This window comes from Balaenoptera ricei, chromosome 6 (assembly GCF_028023285.1).
Source record: "Balaenoptera ricei isolate mBalRic1 chromosome 6, mBalRic1.hap2, whole genome shotgun sequence".
Taxonomy (NCBI): domain Eukaryota; kingdom Metazoa; phylum Chordata; class Mammalia; order Artiodactyla; family Balaenopteridae; genus Balaenoptera; species Balaenoptera ricei.
This window is the reverse complement of record NC_082644.1, coordinates 1,974,312-1,990,915: the sequence shown is the minus strand read 5'-3', so window position 1 is coordinate 1,990,915 and position 16,604 is coordinate 1,974,312. Positions and strand designations below refer to the sequence as shown.

At 43.4% G+C, this 16,604-nt stretch overlaps 1 protein-coding gene across 5 annotated transcripts in view; it reads right to left on the bottom strand.

The window, feature by feature from the left end:
• PALLD (palladin, cytoskeletal associated protein) overlaps positions 1 to 3,198 on the bottom strand; it is a 376,343-nt gene extending 373,145 nt beyond the window's left edge. For all 5 annotated transcript variants that reach the window (XM_059926713.1, XM_059926714.1, XM_059926715.1 and 2 more), the window contains exon 1: positions 3,038 to 3,198. The gene's annotated coding sequence lies outside the window, so the exon portion shown is untranslated. The remainder of the gene's footprint in view (positions 1 to 3,037) is intronic.
• Positions 3,199 to 16,604: the final 13,406 nt, after the last annotated feature.

The following is a 16,604-nucleotide window of genomic DNA, read 5'->3' as shown; positions in this document are numbered from 1 at the left end:
GTGGTTGAAATTGGCATGGAACTGCCACGTTGTCTTTTCACAGTGGGTTTGTTATGGGTATTTACTTGAATAATTTAAACAAGGGGAGGACTTTTGCAATAGTTTATGGACTCCTTTGCAGAGACTTTGATGAGCTACTACAATTTTGAAAGGAAAAATCTTTGATGTTACAAAAAGACTGACAGGCACCAATGATCACTCAGTATCCCAAACCACATGGGCCAGGTGCTTTAGAGAGTCCAGACAGGGGTAGCAACGTTTCACTAGGCGTTTAAAATGTGTATACAGTTAGAGATAAACGCAGGAGGAAGGTTGGAAGATGGCGCGTCAAGCAATGGGTGCTGATGACGTCTGCGGTGTGTTGAGGATGGGCTGGTTAGGGGAATCTTTGGTTGCTGTTTTCACATTCTTTGGGGAAAAAAGTGGAAATTCTGAGTGATTTTAATATTGAATTTGGCATTTTGATTTCTGTTTATTTTCATATTTAAACAATTACTACAAGTAATAAAAACTATGGGTACAAAGATTCAAGACTAAAAATATTTTAAAATAAAACCCAAACTATGAAAACCAAACTTGAAAAAGCTTTAAAACTTCCTTTTTCCTTGTTCTGGAAGCACATGCAATTCCTAGATGAAATTTCTTCCTTCTGTTGAAATAACTTTTTAGGTCCAAGACGGAGCTGCTCCTGCCCGGGAACTGTGTCAGCAACCTGACGCTTAGGGAACTTTTGTGTCCCTATAAACGCTCTGCTTGAACAGAAACTCATGCATCCGGTCGGCCAGCCCCAAGCCAGACCAGCACTGGTTTCCTTACTTACCTCCTTCCTCCATCTCACCCCAGAAAGGTGAGTCTGCAGCCCCAGCCAATCAAGTACTTTCTATTTCTCTCTCCCTTGTTCTTTATCCTATAAAAGCTTCCTGCCTTCCTCTTCATGGTGAGGCTCTTCCAAAAGAGACTGTCCACTTCGTGAAGGGTTAAACAAAGTGTGTTTGTATCACCTAAATTGTCTTCTTTAATCATCATTTTAAAATCCTTCCTTCCTTCCTTCCTTCCTTCCTTCCTTTCCTTTCTCCCTTCCTTCCTTCCTTCCTTCCCTCCCTCCCTCCTTCTCTCCCTCCCTCCTTCCCTCCCTATAGGGCTAAAGTCAAATATGAAAAATTTATTAAACCCTTTTTGATGCAAAAAGATGCACAATAATTTTATAATCTACTTCTTGATAAATACATGTGGATTCCACTCTTTCCTAATCTCTAAGTAAATTGTCATTACAGGGAGGCATGGCATATTTTTACTTCAGTTTCTAAATTCTCCCCAGATGGTATATTGTATCTCAATTGCAGAGACATAACATAATAGCTGATTTCATGCCCACAACAGCCATAGAAAGTGTTTCCAGAGAGAGGATTTGGAGTTACTGGTATCCTCTTTGTATACCACCTTTATTCACCATATTGAATCCATTCTAGATTTTACTTCCAGATCATCCACATCCACTGCCATTGTCCTTATTCTGGCCTTCATTCCCTCACCTAAATTCAAAGCCTGTTTGCCAAACTTGTGTCTGTGTTCTCTCATATGATATAACAGATCCAAGTCAGAGTCAGAGCTGCTCTGCTGTCTTTATTTCCTTTGCTGGAATTTAACCAGGACACGGCCATCACCTCCACGCCTGAATTCCTGGCTGGAGTTCAGATAACACAATTCCCTTTGATGTATTATACACACACAGACATATTAGCAAAGTGTAGACTCTTGTCGTGGCCCTGGAGATTTCAGGTGGTATCTCTTTAAGAATGTGTCAGATTTATTTTGAAACTTGACTAATGCTACCCTCTGCATTTAAAAAAAATGAGGTAAAGAAACCAAAGTGATTGTAATTGTCCCGTGTAATCCAGATCCCTATTCTATTGTAAAGTATGCTATGACCCTTTTAATCTTCAGTTTCAGCAACAAACAGCAGCTCAGACAGAGAACTGACACGGGACCCCTAATCCATATCGGACACAGGAATGCAGAAGGACAGATTTGTATTCTGGGTGTATGTAATCATATATTCACAGCATACGTATTGCCTTGATAAATCTCTTAGGCCTTGTCTACTGTTAGCAATAATTTGTCAAATAGACTCTGATTTTTAAAATCTGGATAACGGAGGTGAGCATTCAAGTTTTGTCTCTGAGGAAAAAGTATATTGGAAAGTATATCTATTCTGTAATAAGGATGTCATTTCTGCACATTCATGACTGAACGGACTTGGTCAGTGTTATATTGTCAGGCAATGGGCTCCGGATGTCGACACATTACTCGTACTAGAAGGTAATTAGTATTTTTAGCAAATGTTGAAAAAGTAACATGAGCCTGAAGTCATTCTGTATCAACCTCATCTATTGGATTCAAGACAATTTCATGTGTAACTTACAGCCATGTGATATAGAATTATACTGTAAGTTTTAAATTTGACTGGACCATAGTTTCCCTTAGTAAGTTTTATCTTTTAAAAAAATATGCAAACTTTATGCATAGTTAGGATTTAAAATGTCTGCCTTTACTCTCAACTCATTAAAAAAGTTCTTTGAAAGTGTAATTAACAACTTAAAAATGTTACTAAAACCGAAAGTATATCATTTTAACCCATCGGTATTTAGCTTAAGTATAGGCAAGGTTTGAATTAGCTGCATTCTTATTTTCTATAAAACAAAACACAGACATGATCTTGACAAATGTGGGCTCCATCAGTACATTTAATCCTTTTGGAATTAACAGCCCCAATTTAGTTTTAAGATTATAATAGAAAAGGCAGCTCTCTGACAGCATTGGTAGAAATAAAACCCTGCAGGTAAATCTCACGTACTTTCTGTTTTGGGAACGACTGCAAAATTCCCATTACTTTTCCTCTCCAAATAAAAGAAAAATCAAAACATCTTCTAAACAGTGTTACATCTTCTAGCAAGCTACTATTGTATTTTTAGCTTTTAATAAAGAGCTTTAAAAACGTTGTTTTACTACTTAGTATATTAAGATATATTTTACAGACCTTTTCAATCCTTGGTTACTTTGAAGACTCCCAAAAGGTGATGGATTTCAGAGGAGCGTTTCTTCTTTTCTGGGGGAGTGAAGGTGGCCTTGTTTATTCATGACACACTGTTGGTCCGTGGTCACTTTGAGGCAGCTATGGGCTCAGACCCCATCTGTCCTCTTCCACCACTCAACTATATTTGGTAACTGAACTCATGTTTCCCCAGACGGCCCCGGCCAGGGATTCCAGAAGCCAGCTCCAAGGGCTGGGTTCTTAGAAATTAAAAGCACTTAGAGTAGAGAGAACTATATTTATGGATCTAATAAATATGGGATTTACATATGTTCCTCTACTCTCTGACCTTGTGACTGGAAATCCCCACCTGTCTTTTAAATGGATTCTTTTTTTTTAGGAGTTTTGTTTTTTTTTTATTTTTTTATTTTATTTTTGGCTGTGTTGGGTCTTCGTTTCCGTGCGAGGGCTTTCTCTAGTTGTGGCCAGCGGGGGCCACTCTTCATCGCGGTGCGCGGGCCTCTCACTGTCGCGGCCTCTCCCGTTGCGGAGCACAGGCTCCAGACGCGCAGGCTCAGCAATTGTGGCTCACGGGCCCAGTTGCTCCGCGGCATGTGGGATCTTCCCAGACCAGGGCTCGAACCCGTGTCCCCTGCATTGGCAGGCAGACTCTCAACCACTGCGCCACCAGGGAAGCCCCTTAAATGGATTCTTAATCAATTAAATGTTCAGTGTGTGACTCTAAGGAGAAAAAGCCACACTCCTAAAGAAGGCTCTTCTAACTATAATCTTCTGCTCTGTGCATTTAACTTAGTCACATGGTAGATTATCCTAAAATATCCAGTAACTATTTAAAAATTAAGCCACCTGTCAAATTGAGTGGAGAGCCCTATTGGTCTCTCACTTCAATTTGTTAATTAAAAATTATGATATGACTTTGTGTGTGTTGAGGACATTGTCCATCGTGGGATTAAATAGACATGAACACACAGGGCCTGGATCTTCCACACATTGCAACGCCGAGCTCTCAGCCCAAGGCTTAGCACATCCTGACTATCCAGCAAATATTTGTTGACGAAATACATAAATGTCGAACGAATACTGTTCAGGACAATATGAACCCTTTACGGCTGTAAAAAAAAAAATGTCTCACAACCATCTCATTACTTATTCTGTAGCATCTCGTTATAACATATTCTAATATTTTGAACTTCCAAATAACAAAACACAAAAAGTTCTTCTGTTCCAAGGTCAGGCAGCGGAGCCAAATATAAGTGGCGGAAAATAATCACGCAAAACTTCCTGATGCAGTAAATTTGGAAATGAAGTGCCTAGTCTTCCTTCATCTGGATAATATCGTTCTAGTCGATGCAGGTTCTTACCTAAAGAAGTTTTTTCTCATGGTGGACCACTTAGGAAGGGCTCCTCTGAAACTTTACAGGCCACGCTGGTCCTTTATAATCGGTCCTTCTTGAAAATATCAATAGATACATTCGTGGGCTGTTTCACTGCTTATGGGGAGGAGAAACCCCTCTGGCTGGTAAAAAAAATGCGCTTATGTCTTCTTCTTACCAAAACCCTTAAGATAATAGTAAAAACCCAAAAGGATAAAAATTGGGAGAGAAGGCAGTAGAAGACTCCAGAAATGGACAAAATGGCTGGGAAATGGTTAATAGAAAGATGAGTGGTCTAATCAAACTGGAAAGTAAGTGGCTGGCGGAGGAGGTGCCGGTGGGAAGCAGTGATTGCCCAGAGTCACAGAAAGGCTGAAATTGGAGGCACCTGGCCTCTTCCTGAAGCTCCTTCTAACTGGCAAGTTTGGTGAGGCCAGTGCTGAGACAGGGCATTGGCTAAAAGAGCCCCAACCGAACAGTCAGAAGTGCCGCCCGTTTCCATGTCCTGCACACCACCCGTCACCCTCGCAGAAGACAGGCGCCTTGTTCTCTGGAGTATAAGACAGACAGTCTCCAGGACCAGGGCCATGGACACAGCGGATGGAAAGGGTGAGGCCCGGAAAGACATTTCTGGGAGCTGGGTGGTGGGGGAGGAAACAGAGGCTTGGACTAGTGCCGTATTTCTAGAACAGAGGAATGATGGGAATGTGGAAAAACAGTAACGTTTGATACAGCTTGGCATCGTTGTGTCTGTGACATTAATATCTGTACCTTTGGCGTTTGAAAATGTCATGATCAAAAGTTAAACGGAAACCTCGGTTGTGTCCTGAGGCAAAGTGCAAGTGGAAGAGGTTATAGGAATCAAAATGTTGTGACCGCTCCATGACGTTACTTTAGTTGTTACCTTAGTTAAGGAAAGAATCGCTGAGAGCAAGGACACAAGTGGTTACAAATGCCACTAGACAGTGAATAATCTCCCCCTCCTCCCCCTCCCCTCCCCCTTCTTCTTCTCCTCCCCCTCCTCCTCCTTCATTTTAAGATAAATGGATGCTTACCATATATGACCCAAGCTTCACCTAAATGTTTTAACAGATTTTATTGTGGTATTAATAGTAAGTTATGCAGGAGCCACTAGGCATTTTTTCCCTCTGCAACAGACTGCGCCTAGGCAGTAACTTTTGTAGATCCCGGGGTTCATTTTACAAGCCGACCTAAAGTGTGTGTTGAGGGCCTGCACACTCATACTAACATCTCCTATGAAGACACTACCAGGAAGATGCACAGCCTTGCAGTTTCTAGAAAGAGATGGGAGTGCAACCCAGTGAATGGTCACTGCACAGAGTGACAAAAAGAATCATAACGTGTTATTGATAAACTAGGGACTCATCCTTTTCTGTTGTTGTGGACTCATTCCCAAACCAGTGAAAGGACACTTCCCATTCCTCTTTCCAGGAAGAGTAGCCAAGTTATATTATGTTTACTGTGTCTTGGCCACAGGAGAAAATTCACACCTCTTTGTAGAAATAAAAAGTTGAAAGTTGCAGGTGTGAAAACCGTCATAAAGACATTGATGGGTGTGTAAGATGGAAGCAACGCTGTTGTGTTGTCTACAGGGATGTGGGGGCTGGTGCTTCTGGGGGAGGTGCTGGTCACAGCCCAGGAGAGAGCAGGGTCCTTGGAGCCTGGAGGGACACAAGGGTGGGGGGTTCATGCGGGATAGAACAGGGGCTCATCAGAGCGAGGTCTGACCGTGGACGCCTGGGCACTGAGCCATTAGGCACGGTGGCCTGGGGGGCTGAGTGACAGCGGTGGGAGCCTCTGTGTGCTAAAGGCCACGGGGCCAGAACATTGTGTCACCATGAATCTCGGTGGTGAGCATGCTGGTTCATGGACCAGGGGGAGGCCTCGCCCTCATGTCCCTGGAGAGCCCGGTTCCCAAAGCCTGGGGTAACACCCGGGACGTGATGAAGCTTTGAGAAGAATAAAGAAAAAGAAATAAAAAGGTAGCTGTGGTCCTGAGACGCCTCAAAGATAGATATGATTTTATTCAAAAAGACAAAGAAAAGTGACTTATCTTGAATAATACGAACGCGGCAAACCATGCTTGTTTAACAAGTATTATAAGAATCTGAACACAAAAGTTCTTTTCCTTAGAAGAGATTCTTGACCAAGGTTCTTAAGTTATTACGGGAAGGTTCTGGGGATGTTAAGGATGAGACCTGTGCATATGCAGGTGTATGGTGTGTGGTCCACTTTTATTTACCCCCAGAGCCCATTTCTGTGAGCACCGAGGTCAGGGTGGGGCTGTGACCCCTCCACTGGATCTTAGTTCATCTTCCAAATGGTTACTTCTTCTTCTTTGTATACAAATTCCTGCTCTCTCCAAGGCCTGCATTGAGGGGCCCACCCTCCGTCCACATGTTTTCAATTAAGACTTGGGCTCCGGTTGAGCTCCTGCTTCTCTCCACTCCAGGTGCATCCCATGCCCTGGTGACGTCAGCCTGTTTGTGTGTTTCCTCCGCACCCATGTGTATTCTACCTGCCTAGCTCTAGCCATCTTCATCTCCGTTCTCTTTACAGATGACCTAGGGGGCCTGCTCCCCCTCTCCCATCCTGCTTCATAGCAAATTATTGAAAAAATTCATGTCTCAGAACAATAAATGTTAATCATCCCACAGCGTTTCTGTGTGTCGGGAATGCAGTAGGGTCTGAGCCTGGTGATTCCGGGTCAGGGTATCGTGACATTGACGTCCAGACGTTGCCCAAGGCTCCCTTCCTCTGAAAGCAGGACTGGGCTTGGGACTCCGAGGCAGCCGGATTCACCTAGAGTGAGTGACTCACGAAAGGGCAAGGTCCAAGCCCCCATGTCTTTTATGACCCGGCCTTGAGGTCACATTCCTTCCTGTCTGCCGCATCCCTGGTGACACAAGTCGCACTGCTCACTGTGGGAGGGGGCTCCGCAGGGGTGTGGCTACCAACGGGCAAGACCATCCGTGGTCTTGTTGGAGGCTGTCCACCACACCTTTATTCCATTGGCCGCACCTGGACACGCTCCCTTTTCAAAACTGCAGATTCAAGCGTCTCAGTATTTAAGCGGAAACTTCCATCCTTGAGGGCTCTCACTGATGTTTCTTGGTCACCGAGACTTCCAGGCTGTGGTCAGTCTATTTCCATATTCCCCATCTGTCCGCTTTACAGTTTCAGGCTGAGTAACGACATGGCATATTTTGGTGCACAGGTATACAAACTTGCGTTTACAAGGTGAGAACCTTGGTTGTTCAGACAAACTCTAGGCAAAAGTAATCAAAGCTTCTGTGATGGAAGGGGTGTGAAAAGGAGTGTGCAGACCTGCCCCTTCATCCTTCTTTTATGTTTTCTCACCCTGGGGGCCCAGGAAGCTCTGAAAATCCTCTGATTCTCCAGGAGCTGGTTCCCTTACCCCCTTTCTGAACACTTTCCTTCCCCCTTCATTCCTGGCATGGTCTACCAGCAAACAGGGATCATAGGGCAGCACAAAAAATAGTTAACTGGGAAATCTGATCAGGAAACAAATAAAATTAGAGGCAAAAAATGCTTGCAGAATTGTCCTAGTGAGCCACTTATTGGCCCATTTGGTGATTCTGGGAACAAGTGTCCTTCAAACCATGGCCAGTCTTCCTACTTCTTCCTCTTACTTTGTATGTGGCTTGGACACATGTCACAGAATCAGGAGTGCCCCGAAGCCTTGTTTGATTAAACATGTTATGTTCATCTGTATATAGCAGTGAACTTCAGATTTGTCCCTCATGAGTTATATTTTATGAACTGTGGTTAAATCTGCTGCGTATGTGTAGCCTAAGCCTGTGGGTGGTCTTTTGATCACAGGCTTCAGCTACTTGGGATGTTTGCCAATTTTTGTATGTGCACAAAAATGAATAGAATTTTATCACAATAGTAATAAAAGGAGAGTTGACATTGAGAATAGATTTCTTCATGCACGTTATGAATGGATATTGGGGCACGGTTAGTAATTATGATCTTAAGCAGAAATAATCTCATTTTCAGCTTGGTTCTTAGGGCCCGGCTGTAGAGAAGTTTTATTCTTCTGGGCTTAAAAGCCAGTAACATTAATTTCAAGGTATTTTTTATTGAATTCAAGCAAAATACATTTAACATTTCTTCATAAAGAATAACATGGATATCCAGTTGAATAAAGAGAGAAAAGTGCAGATTGGTGTTTGGAATAGTAACATAAAATCTGGAAAAATTATTGGTAATAGAAGAATACACCATGGACAACTGGGTTTTATCCAAGTTATAAAGGTTGGCTTAATTAACACCCAAAGATCTAATACTTAATTCTCCATATTGATAAGTCAAAAGAGAAAAGCTCTGTAGCTATCTCCATAGATTATTCATGAGCCTTTGGACACAATTTAACATCCATTCTCAGTTAAAAAATACCTTAGTGGGGTGGGGAGGGAAGGGGTCCACTGTAATGTGGTACATTAATTATATTAATGCATATGTGTATGTGGTCCAGTTGTGGACATACACACATTTATTCACACACACCTAAGATGCAACACGTAGTGACACAAGATAAAACCTCAAGGAACACTAACCATAAAATGCACGTCTTAACCTATTCTGAAGAAAAGGAGGGAACAGAGAACGGGAATAAATGGAATGCTGTGGGAAGGACTGATTTTGTAGCATAAACAATTCTCCATAAAAATATTCTACAAATGTTATGGAACCTCAATTGAACAGCATTTTTTTTTTTTGTGGAGCTTGACAAACTGATGTGGGTTTGTCTGGAGGAATTAGCGTGGCAAAATATCCAGGAAGATTGTGAGAAAAGGGACAGGACTGGATGGGGAGCAGCCCTTCGAGACTGCTGGTGTGCACGCCAGCTCCTTATGGAAAATAGGGATGGGACGATGGCTTGAATGGGATGACAGATCTTTTCTCGTACAAGCAGCGCATTACATCAAAATAGCAGCACATATTCAATAACTACATCCATTTCTTGTTCTCTTCGAAATCCACTGACCTGGCCCCATTGCAGTTTAAAGAGCTGGAGGCCCACTCACCTGCAGCAAAATGAAAGTTCGTTAGGCTTACACAAACTGGGGGGAAAAAAGGATGCGGGATGAGTGAATAAGTATGCGGTTACAGGACTATATTCAAGACAGGATTAGGATAAAAATAATGTACATTTCAGTGTTTGTAGGATCATCATTACATATGTATATAATATATGTATGTATATATATATCTGTAAATCTATACTGATGTCTGTTATTTCTCTTTTCTGGCACATAAATGACACATTTTTAAGTTTTCCTGGAGGGTGACATTGGTCAACCTGGGAGCAAGTGCCCTCTGACCGGGTGTGAGCAGGGCTGAGCGGGACATGGCCCCAAGGTGGCTGTGCAGGGTTACTTCTAAAAATGGCATCAGAGATTATTTTGACTATAACTCTTCTTCCTCCTTATTCTTTGCCTAATGTATCATAATAATTTGTAACATGTACTTTTTAACATACCAAGAAGTGGAATAGAAAAGGTGCCCCAAATATACTGTTAAGAGAAACAAGCACGTTGCATCCTGGTTATTCTATCTGGAGGGTGAGATTAAAGAAAACTTTCAATCCTTTTTTCTTTTTTCCTTTTTATATCTGGAATTTGTGTGCTTGCATTACGCTTACGATCAAAAATAAATGAAGCCAAAAAGGTTACCCACACAATGAGCTAAAGTCATTTTAATCTTTTAACATCCTTTCTTGACTGATGAACCTATGAGAGTAAAAAATTTTGAAGTCGTTTGGGTATAAAATAGAGAATAATCAATTCAAGAGAATCTGAATTCAGTATGTTTCAATTCGGAGAATTACAAATAAACTTCACTGATTTTAGCACCTTAAAGCAGAGTCCCTCTGCTGCGGGGTGGCCCTGGCCTGTGGATTTACCTCTGTCAGATCCAAGCACAGTGGGCCGTGTGCTGCGTCTGTGAACCATCCTCTTCGCCTGGCTGACTTCAAAATGTCACGTCTTTTGACCCACTCAGTCCCAGGTCTGTTCCGAGGGCACAATCTCAACTACAGGAAGAGCTTTACTCAAAAACACGTAACAATTCCACACGGCTTATAGTAGCAGAAAACGAAAGCAACTTTGATACAGTTTATGGAACAGTTTAGCAAACTCAGGGAATTTTGAAGGGGCCATAAAAAGTGACTTTTTGAAGTGTTTACATTAATTAGAAAAAAGGAAAACAGGAAGGAAACCAATAGTTTTTACAGTTTGAATATAAATTAAAGCTTAAGAATCTTTGCATGGCTGAAAGTTCTGATGGTTGACATGGAAATGGTTTGGTATTTTTTCAAAAAGTAAAGACTTCCCTAAACCGTATGAGGCCATTTGATTTGTTTTTTCTCCATTAGAGGGGAAAGGCAGATCTACCAGGATAATTCGATATTTAAAAGTGGCTTCGAGACTTCTTTGACGTAAATCACAACGGACAGCCCCTGTTTCTCCTAAAGTTGGCATTTTCTCTGCCTCAGGGAGACTCGGGGCGGGGAAGCATCAGACTTGCACAGGGGGCGTTTGCTGCAGGACAGGCGGGGACAGGGGGACAGCTGCCCCCAGCTTCAGGGGCCGCCCCCGCCAAGGAGCCTGCCCTGGACCATGCGACCGCCACTCCCGGGAAAGCAGAAAGGAAGGAAGAATGTGACAAAGGGGGAAACCAGCTGTTGGAGCAAAGAAGGATTTAGACGCTGAAAAAACGCCAGCGTGGAGGACAGTTGCTCTGGCACAGAAATCCCGGGTCTGCCCTCGCCTGCTTCTGCTGGACTCGCTCTTTCTCAGCGCTTGCCATTCTGGGAAGGAATTTGCTGCGAGCTGGTGTGCCTTCAGCCCCGAGGTTTCCTCTGACGGACGGAAGAGCAGGTGTTGTAGAAGCCTGCGGCAGAAATGGCGAGGACCCGGGGGCTCATCTGTCGCCTGTCACTCTTACTGTAGTTTGGCTGGAGCGTCTCGTTTCTTATCAAGGAGTCTTTCTGCAGGAGAAAAGCCAAGCCAACTATTTTTAACACTTATGGGCAATTGCTTGTCCATAGACACAGCCTATGCTTTTGTTAATACCATGTTTATTTTTGATTTATAAATTGAAAATTATACTCATGAATGCACAACTGAAACGTACATGAATGCACAACTGAAACGTACATGAATGCGATTCAGAATGACCTTTTCAAAGAAAGGGTGTTGACATTTTCATCCTAAAAAATATTAAACTCTCTTGACTTAATTTTGTCTCACCAGCAAATTGTCAGAAAAGCCCTTGGTCGGAAAGCCAATGGTCATATCGGTATTAGAGGGAAAAAGAGCATATGTAAAATGTTAGATTGTCAAACGAGGAGTATTTTTTTTTTTTTAATTTATTTTTGGCTGTGTTGGGTCTTTGCTTCTGTGCGAGGGCTTTCTCTAGTTGCGGCGAGCGGGGGCCGCTGTTCATCGCGGTGCGCGGGCCTCTCACTGTCGCGGCCTCTCTTGTTGCGGAGCACAGGCTCCAGACGCGCAGGCTCAGTAGTTGTGGCTCACGGGCCTAGTTGCTCCGCGGCATGTGGGATCTTCCCAGACCAGGGCTCGAACCCGCGTGCCCTGCATTGGCAGGCGGATTCTCAACCACTGCGCCACCAGGGAAGCCCAGGAGTATAATTTCTTATACTATTTTTATACTGTTTCATTTCTTGATTGTTTTTAAGAAATTTTTTCCAAAGCAAAAGAAATGTGTATATGAATTATTCACATTTTCAATAAAGATAAGGAAACTTAAATAAGGCCAAAATGTCCAGCATATTTACCAGGCCGTGCCTTCCTATCATGTTCAGAGTGAGAGCCGATGTCCTCCCGTGGTGCCTGGGGCCTGCTTCCTAGCTTTATCTTGGTGGTTTCCCCTGGTCCCACGGTCACCCTGGTCTTTCGGTTCAGCCACACAGACCTTTCTGCTGTCCCTGGACCGTCACGCTGCCTCAGGGCTGGGCTGTCCCTCAGTCAGACGCAGCACCTCCCAGAGAACAGAATACGCTGGACCCTCCCTTCCTTCACATCTTTCGTCAAAAGTCAAGCTCTTAGCTGGCTTTCCTGTCCACCCATCTACAATCTAACCTCCGTTCTCCTTCTGTGCTTTATAACCCCTGGTCCCTGTGCGCTTCCTCTCTTGTTTAGCTAACACAATGTTCTTCTTGCTTCTCTTATTATTATTTATATTCTCCACCAGAATGTAAGCTCTAAAGGAGGGGGTTTTTTATTTTGTTTACTTTTCCATCATCTGTGTATAACAAGTGCCTGGAACATAGTAGGTCCTCAATAAATGCCTAGAAAGGGAGGCCTTGAAAATATGATGTTTGGGTGCAATTGGTCTGATGCTACAGTTACCACTCAACCCGAGGAGTTTAAGGCTTGCATCTGCCTCACAACTCAGGGAAGGACCCGCAATCCAGTGCCCCATTCAGGTTTCCTGAGGAGAATAAATAACAATAATAATAATAATAAAGATAATGATAATAATACCTGCATCCTATTGCTTTGTGCTTGGCCTCTTTACAAGAACTAATTCATTCAATCCTTTACACCTCCGTGAGTTGGGCCGTATTATCTAGATCGATTTCACAGATGAGAAATTGAGGCCAGTTCCCTAACTCACCCGCTCTCTTGGAGCTAACATGAGGGGGGACTGGTATGAGATAGATCATCAGAATCAAAATACTCATTTGTCACTGTGAAGCTATGGTGTTTGGGAGAGCTAAAAAGGGATGAAATGTAAACAGGCAGATCTAATCTGAAAGCAATGAAGAAATGTTAATGGATTTTAAACCAGGGACTGACATAATTAGGCTTGTATGTTGGAGGAATTACGCAGGCAGCAGAGTGGAAAAAGAAAAGGAGAGAACAGATGACATGAACCAGATGACAGAATACAGAACTCATTCTCATCAGGGGAAGAGGTGATAGCAAAGGAGAGTAGAATTCAGCTGTGCGTGAGCCAGAATCCACTGGGGGCTGAGCAGAGCCAACAGAAGCTTCCAGGTTTCTTACTTAAGCAGCTAGAAATAGATGATGGAGCCATTCATCCCGACTAGGGATGTAAGAAGAGTAGATTTGGAAGGGAATAGTATAGCTGAAATCAAGGGAGAAGAGGCCCTTTCAAAGAAGAGATGGCATGAAAATCTCAAATACTGCCAAGAGGTCAATAAGTCAAGAACTAAACAGCACTGTTTGGATTTGTCAATCAGTAGCTCATAGTTGGTGATGTTTGGCAGAGGGGCTGAAGGGCAGACTCTGGTCTAAAGGTAGGTCAGCTCAATCATCTTTAGGAGTTTGAAGGGGAAGAAGTAGAGGTGGTGTGTGTACACCCTACAAGTTTCCACACGGAAAGAGAAGCGGTGAAACAGGGCAGGGGCTCATTCTTACCTGTGTTTCAAGGATGGGAGTGACTTGATTATTTTAATGGAATTGATGGTAAATGCCAGTTGTACTGAATTCTTGTTGCTGCTGTAACAAATCACCACACACTTATTGGCTTAAAACACACAAATTTGTTCTCTTTCAATTCTGAAAGTCAAAAGTCTAAAATCAAGGCGTTAGCAGGGCTGTGTTATGCCTGGGGGCTTCGGGAGGGAAATCTGTTTCCTTGTCTTTTCCAGCTTGCAGAGGTGCCTGCATCACCTGTCCTGTGCCCCCTGCCCCTCTATCTATAAGGCAGCAGCATGGCACTTCTCTCCCCTCTGACCTCCTGCCTCTCCCTTATAAGGGTTCTTAAAATCACATCGGGCCCCCTGGATAATCCAGGATAATCTCCCATCTCAAAATCCTTAAATCAATCACATATGCAAGTTCTTTTTGCCATATAAGGTAACATTCCCAGGTTCTGGCGATTAGGACATGGACTTCTTTGGGGGCCATTTATTTGTCTACCACAGTCTACCCTCTGTCCCCAAAGACTCTCATCTATTTTATATGCAAAATACATTCACCCCATTCCAAAGTCTCCCAAAGCCTCAACTCAAGTCCAAAAATTTCATCTAAATCTCATCAGCTCCAAAGATCCAAATCCCATCACCTAAATTATTTAAATCAGGCATGGCTGAGACTGCATATGAACCATCCTCAGACAAAATTCCTCTCCATCAATGTAGCTTGGAAGCTAGAAAGCAAGTTACCTGCTCCCAAAATAGAGTGTTGGGACAGGGATAGGGTACCCGTTATAAACATCCCTGTTCGAAAAGGAAGAAAATGGAGGACAAAAAGAGGGCACTTGTGGGTCCCAAGAAATTAAAAAATCCACAAAGGCAAAGGCCATCAGATTTCAAGGCTTGGAAACAATCCTTTGTGGCTCTGGGCTCTGCCCTCTTGGCTTGAGGCTCTTCTCTTGGATACATCCTTCCTTTTGAATGAAAGGTAGCACGTGTTTGCAGCTGAGTAGTTTAACAGACGGTTGCCTGCCTATAGAGCTTTGCGAGTCCTGCAGCCTTTTTCATTTCTCTGTCCCTTTCAGCGCAACCTGGCGGTGCTTCTGCTGAACGAATGTTCTTAGGTACCTTGTGGGTGTCCTGTGCACTCACAGGGATTCACTCCATTGAACAAGAGTCTTTCCTGAAAATCCTATGTATATCCTGCCTTTTACTGAGAAGGCTGGGGGGACCCAGGAGTCACATGCCCCCCTCTTCAGGAGCGCCCTGTGTGCCTGATTCCTCTTTTGATCTGTTCAAGGCACTAGCCAAAGGTCATCCAGCCAAACCCTTGGCTTTCTTGTCGGAATATGCTTTCTGGACAGTGAATTTCCTAATTTTAATATCTTTTGCAATCTGGACAGGCTGAGAATTTCCCAAGTCATCAAGTCCTGGTTCTTTTTTGCTTAACAGTTCTGTCTTCTTATATGGACCCTTGTGATCATGCAGGTCCACCCAGATAATACAAAGGAATCTCCCCATCTCAAGGTTTTTAGCTTAATCACATCTGCCAAGTTCTTTTGCTGTGTAAGGTGATGTATTCACAGGTCGGAGGATTAGGTCATGGACATTTTAGGGACCATTATTCAGCCTACCACACCAGTAGACAGGGAGAGATTAATGGTACAGGAAATTAAAGGAGAAGGGGATGATAATCTTGCAGAAGCTAGAGGCAATTAAATCCAAATCAAAGGGGGTTAGTTGTGTGGTGTAAGGAGCACCGCACAGTGCCGGGTAGGCTGTAAGTCACTTCCTGCTCCTGTGTACAGAGCCCTGATGGTTGTTCTCCTGACATAACCCTTTGGGGGCCAGCTCACGGTTTATTCGGGAATCCAACTCACTAAGAAACATGTCAACTCCTGAGTTCATTGGCCCTAAGTTAGTTCCCTCTACTGGTAACTACGTCTGCATCTTTAATTCCCACGCACCTCTCTCAAATTAGTGGAGTCTATCTTAAGTTTATTTGAAAATCTTGCCTGGGAAAACGACATCCTCATCTGACTTCTGCAGTAAGGCTAAGATCTTTTGTTTAACTAAGAATCCTTTATGGGTCTTTGTCGAGCAAGGTTTTTTTTTTTTTTTCTCCCCTTCCAGTCTTATCGCTGTTTATTTGGGATACAGAAGTAGTTGCCTTGAGAGACCTTCTTTCTTCTAATTCTTCTTTCAAACCAGCCGGTTCTTTCCTAAGATATTTTTCTTTCCCTCTCTTCTTTGGTAATAGCTCCCTAAAAACAGCAAATAAAAGACAGTGGGCGCTGATGAACTGTCCAGTCACTTCCCCTAGAGCATGACTCAGTTGGCATGTGATCGGCTTACTAGTCTTGCAAGAGATAGTTGTTTTGTTTTTTGAAGAGTCTGTGCTTATTTTTTAAAAATTTATTTTATTTATTTATTATTTTTGGCTGTGTTGGGTCTTTTTTACTGTGCGCGGAATTCTCATTGCGGTGGCTTCTCTTGTTGTGGAGCACGGGCTCTAGGCGCGTGGGCTTCATTAGTTGTGGCACGCAGGCTCAGTAGTTGTGGCTCACGGGCTCTAGAGCACAGGCTCAGTTGTTGTGGCTCATGGGCTTAGTTGCTCCGCGGCATGTGGGATCTTCCCAGACCAGGGCTCGAACCCGCGTCCCCTGCATTGGCAGGCGGATTCTTAACCACTGCGCCACCAGGGAAGCCCCAAGAGATAGTTTTT